The sequence below is a fragment of the Elephantulus edwardii genome, unplaced genomic scaffold (genome assembly GCF_000299155.1).
Source record: "Elephantulus edwardii isolate Elephantulus edwardi_28Jun2011 unplaced genomic scaffold, EleEdw1.0 scaffold00292, whole genome shotgun sequence".
NCBI lineage: Eukaryota > Metazoa > Chordata > Mammalia > Macroscelidea > Macroscelididae > Elephantulus > Elephantulus edwardii.
This window is the reverse complement of record NW_006400042.1, coordinates 136,660-142,131: the sequence shown is the minus strand read 5'-3', so window position 1 is coordinate 142,131 and position 5,472 is coordinate 136,660. Positions and strand designations below refer to the sequence as shown.

The 5,472-nt window shown below is 43.1% G+C and overlaps 1 pseudogene; it reads left to right on the top strand.

Annotated features, from left to right (window-relative positions):
- The first annotated feature begins 3,622 nt into the window (after positions 1 to 3,622).
- LOC102861994 lies at positions 3,623 to 4,473 on the top strand (annotated as a pseudogene).
- Positions 4,474 to 5,472: the final 999 nt, after the last annotated feature.

Sequence of the window (5,472 nt, the reverse complement as noted above, 5' to 3'; positions counted from 1 at the left end):
TCTTCTTTTCAGCCTTTTTAACGATCTTTTGCATTCTTCATGTATGATTTTCTTGATATCCTCCCAGAGCTCATTTGGTCTATGCTCATTGGTGCTCAAGGCCTCAAACCTGTTCCTGAGATGGTTTTGAAATTCAAGTGGGATAGACCGAAGATCAAATTTTGGTTCCCACGGACTTGATTTAATTTTCCTCAACTTCAGCTTGAACTTGCATATGAGTAGTTGGTGGTGTGTGCCACAATAATGGGCAACTGGAATGCAAAAGTTGGGAACAGAGAAGAAGGTTCAGTAGCTGGAAAATACGGTCTTGGTGAGAGAAATGAGGCTGGAAATAGAATGATAGAGTTCTACACATTCAATGATTTATTCATCGTAAATGCCTTTTATTAGAAACATAAACGCAGGCTATACACATGGATCTCATCTGATGGTATGCATAGGAATCACATCGATTACATTTGTGGAACGACTCGGTGGAGAAGTTCAATATCAGCAGTTAAAAGAAGGCCTATTTAAATGAGAATTTAAAACATGTCAACTGAACTTGCAGCTGATACCATGAATTGCTTCTCCCTTCCTGAAAGTTGTAACAACACAGTCTGCATGACCCTGGAGTGTGCAAGAGAATCTCAAGTCATTTCATTCTGCTCTCCATTTTGATCTGATGACCAACACTCTGTATCAATACAGTCATCACTGGTAGTATCAGAAGCCTTTGATCTTCAAGGAGTAGAGGATTCGATAGGTCAAATGACCAAAGGCATCCATGAGATCTGTTGTTTAGAGACACCTTTGAGGCACCAACTCCTGACAGCCTCCATTGCCTTTGGAATCCATGTACTTTCCTTGGGAACTGTCAGCTTGGTAAAAATCTCTGACCATCCCTGGGCACTGCACGAGTGAGCCTCCTAGCCAGCTGTCTAGAACTGGGTTTGACATCATTTGTGCCTTCCCAATCTTTAAGGGTGCACTGGTGTGAGTTGTTGATTCCAAATCTGTAAGAGGCAGGGTGAGAACTCTCTGCTGGTTGCACTAAGGTACCAGTTTTCTGACTATATACCTGTTGCCTAATTGTGCCTGCTCTGGTGTCTGTCATACTTTAGATACTGACAGGAACAAAAGCAGAAGCTCTCTCCCCATTCTCCTTGGGGCCTTGCTGCTAGCCTGATTATGACCTGACTGATTAAACTGTATTGTGTCTGAGCAGTAGCTGTATCTGTTGAGTAGCTGTTACATTGTATCTGGTCAGGAGAAGTTGTATCTCATGAGTAGAAGTTGTGCTGTATCTGTTAAGTAGACTTTGAATTGTGTCTGATACGTAGATGCTGTGTTCTATGAGTTCAAGTTGTGTTGTATCTGATGATTCTGTTACACCTGTTTTCACATCTAGGGACCCCTTATCTAGTAATATTTTTCTTTGGTTCATTTCATTTTAGATCATGTCTCTAAGTCAAAACAAAAGTTTCCATAGTGGAGATAAATTCTGTTAAAAGAAAATTCTGAAGGATCAGCTTATTTGCTGATATCATGTTTAGCTAAAAGAGTAAGTTGAACTCCCAGAAAATTCAGCCTTTATTTTAGTTTGATTTTGGTGAAAAGAGAAAGCGGGCTTTGTATGGATCCTGAAATTCTTCAGCAAGTAACAATATTTCCCAAGAAGGCAAAGCAATTGGATGACAGCTGCACAAGGTGTTCTAAACAACTCTATGCCATAAAATGAGAATACAGTGCACGCTTGGGCAACACATACACTAATACTGGAATAACACACATCATCAGCACGGCCCCTGCACAAGGATGACACGCAAATTCATAATTTATAATTCATAAATTCATAAAATTCATAAATTCAAATTCATAAAAATAATTCCTTATTTTTGCTTTGATAGACATTACTATGGCAAGTGTTGTCTGACCTATTGCTTCAACCAACAAGAAGCCAGTAATTATGAGTTAATAAGACATGAATTTACAAAAAAGACAGAATATAGAGGGTGCCTGGTCAATAGGGGCAAAAAGAAAGAGAAGCTGATCACCTAATGGAAGTAGGCAGAAAGTTCCAAATTTCCCAATGATCAGGTATGATTACTGTCTAAAGAAAGAGAATATAAATATACAGATATTTAGGGCCCAAACCAAGCCAGTGGTTTTTGCATTGCCGGTCATATGTAGTTGCTAAAACTTAAGAGTGGGTCTCACTTCACGGGAGAAATGAGGAAAAGAAGCTGAGCTTCACAGTCTTTTCATCTCATTCTTACGGCCAGGCCTGCTTGAGACAAGGCCACACAAGACCCCCTTCAAGAGGTCACCCAATCTCTAATGTCTATGAACCACCAAAACATGTTATAAAGAGTATCCAGGAGATAACTCAAATTGGAAATAGTCTTAGTCTTTCTAAGGCTTTTATACTGTCTGTCTGATGACCTATAAACCGTAAAGGATCCAGGTACCCAAAAAGTGGGTCAAGCTCTTAACAGTTCTGTAGCTCAGTGAATGAATGCATTGTCTCAGGCCTCCGTGGGACATTGTCATATCCCGAAACATCAAAGGAAGTGTGTATCTCTGAGGAGGAGAAACTATGCCTCTTAAACATGAATAACTGGGTGTTATTTTTTTGTTCTAAAAAATATTGTACGCACGGCTAATCGAGCAAAGGGACCTCTGGTGGCCTAGTGCCAAGAAAGTGTGCCCCAATCCCAAAGGCACAACACGGTTTGAGGCCACCACCAGCTGCTCCATAGGAGAAAGATGGGCAATCTCTTCCCACACAATTTACAACCTCTGAAAATACGCTGAAGGGTCAGCTATGGGGTCAGTTCCAACTTGACGGTACACCACCACCACCACCACAACAACAACAATAACAACAACAACAAAGGTCATAAAATGTTCACATAGGTCTCTATGAGCACCTAGAAAGACAGTAGGCAGGAGTGGTGACCAGTTCTTTTCAAGAAAAGAAGAGTCCGACAGTGCGGGCTATGCCATGTACAAAGAAGTGACTCTCAGTTTACAGTTAGAAAATGAATGACAATGTTTCCTATAACAATTAAAATGAGTGACATTATAGAGATAAATACAGCTCATCCACAGAGTTGCTTGTAATTGTTTACGTTTTAACACTAAGGAGTGGGAAAATAAAAATAGGACTTAAGAGCCATTAATCACAACAAAAAATTCAACAGCTCACACAGGTATTTTAACTGCCATCTAGACAAGTTATAATAACAACTTAACGCTGGCCCTGCTTATTGGTACATCACCGACGTATTACTGATCTGTTAAGTCATGTGGAAAAAAGGCAAGCAGAAAAACCTAGCAGTCTGTGACACCTCTACTTTGCTTCCTTCTGTCCAACTCAAGATGGTCAGTAAAGGGTTACTGTGGGTTCATCTTCCTCCTTCAACTCAACAGCCCTGTTTAACATGACACAATGAGAATCTACACCCCTATTACCAAATGGGGAACCTCCCAGTCAAAAGAGAAAAATCTCATTGTAAAGAAACCGTACTGTAGGCAAAGGAGAAGCTAGAAGAGGAAGCTTTGTGGTCGCTCTCAGGCACGCCACAGACACTACTTGGGGGTGGTTCTACCCTGTCACCCTACCTTGACATCTCGCGCCATGGCAGTTCCCGAGACCCGTCCCAATCATACTATCTATATCAACAACCTCAACGAGAAGCTCAAGAAGGATGAGCTGAAGAAGTCCCTGTATGCCATCTTCTCCCAGTTTGGCCAGATCCTAGATATTCTGGTATCGAGGAGCTTGAAGATGAGGGGCCAGGCCTTTGTCATCTTCAAAGAGGTCAGCAGCGCCACCAACGCCCTACGCTCCATGCAAGGTTTCCCCTTCTACGACAAGCCCATGAGAATCCAGGATGCCAAGACGGACTCTGATGTCATTGCCAAGATGAAGGGCACCTTTGTGGAGCAAGACCGCAAGCGGGAGAAGAGAAAGCCCAAGAGCCAGGAGACCCCGGCTGCCAAGAAGGCCGTGCAGGGTGGGGTGGCCGCCCCTGTCGTGGGGACCGTCCAGGGGCCCGTGCCGGGTATGCTTCCTATGACACAGGTGCCCCGCATCATGCACCACATCCCGGGCCAGCCTCCCTACATGCCGCCCCCTGGCATGACCCCACCACCAGGCCTCGCACCCAGACAGATCCCGCCCGGGGCCATGCCCCCTCAGCAGCCAATGCCGGGTCAGATGCCATCTGCGCAGCCTCTTTCAGAAAACCCACCAAACCACATCTTGTTCCTCACCAACCTCCAGAAGAGACCAATGAACTCATGCTGTCCATGCTTTTTAACCAGTTCCCTGGCTTCAAGGAGGTGCGGCTGTTGGTGCCCGGGCGGCATGACATTGCCTTTGTGGAGTTTGACAATGAGGTGCAGGCTGGGGCTGCCCCTGATGCCCTGCAGGGCTTCAAGATCACCCAGAACAATGCTATGAAGATATCCTTCGCCAAGAAATAGCACCTTTCCCCCATGTCTGCCCCTGGCCTTGTTTCTGGGTTGCCCTCCCCCACCTTGGCTTACCCCCTTGAAGGTAAGTCCCCCTCAGGGGCCTTCTTTGAGCCGTGTGCGAGTGAATGGTCGCCACACAGCATTGTACCCAGAGTCTGTCCCCAGACATTGCACCTGGCGCTGTAGGCTGGAATTAAAGTGTTTTTTGTGTTAAAAAAAAAAAAAAGAAAGAAAAGAAACCATACTCTGTCAAAAATCAACCCAGAACAGTTTGCCATGAATCAGAGCAATGTCTTTTGTTTTGTTTTTTTAAAAAAATCTTCTAGATAGAAGACTGAAATGAGAAAAGGAGGGGGATGATAGGGAAGTATTAATAACCTCAAGAGTATTCAAATATATGGCCGACTTGTAAACCTGAATCCAGGTGCGGACAGCCTGTAAAACTGGTTGCTTTGCCCTAGGACCTTGATTCTTTTTGTTTAGTCATGTAAAGTATATTAAAGACCTTTTTACCAGAAGGGGGAAAGCACCTTTCCTGGATTAACATTTACCTTTTTAGAAACTGTTTTTCTCAATGGTTTGTATATTGTACCTTAAATTGCTTATCAGGAGGGAAAAGGCATCTTTCTTGGATCAGCATTTAGCTTTTAAAAAAGAATTTCCGATTCGGGATGGGTGTGTCAGAGGCAGTGCGATTGACACAGGACAGAGCAGGGTTTAGGGCTGTTGTACATACGGTCGCTAGGAGTGGAAAACAACTGGATAGCACATAACAATAACAACAACAACAATCCCATGTAAATTATATCACAACCTGTCTGTTTACTAGTAAGGACGTAAAAATCCTGAAGCTTTGAATCAAAACAAGACTGATAGGTTAAGTGAATTCATATAACGTAAATCTGTTTTTAATGAATTGTCAAGTTGTAACAGTGATATGTTAAAGAGATGAACATTGAACCCATATTATAAATGGCTTTGACTATAAAGATGACACAGCTTTGAAAT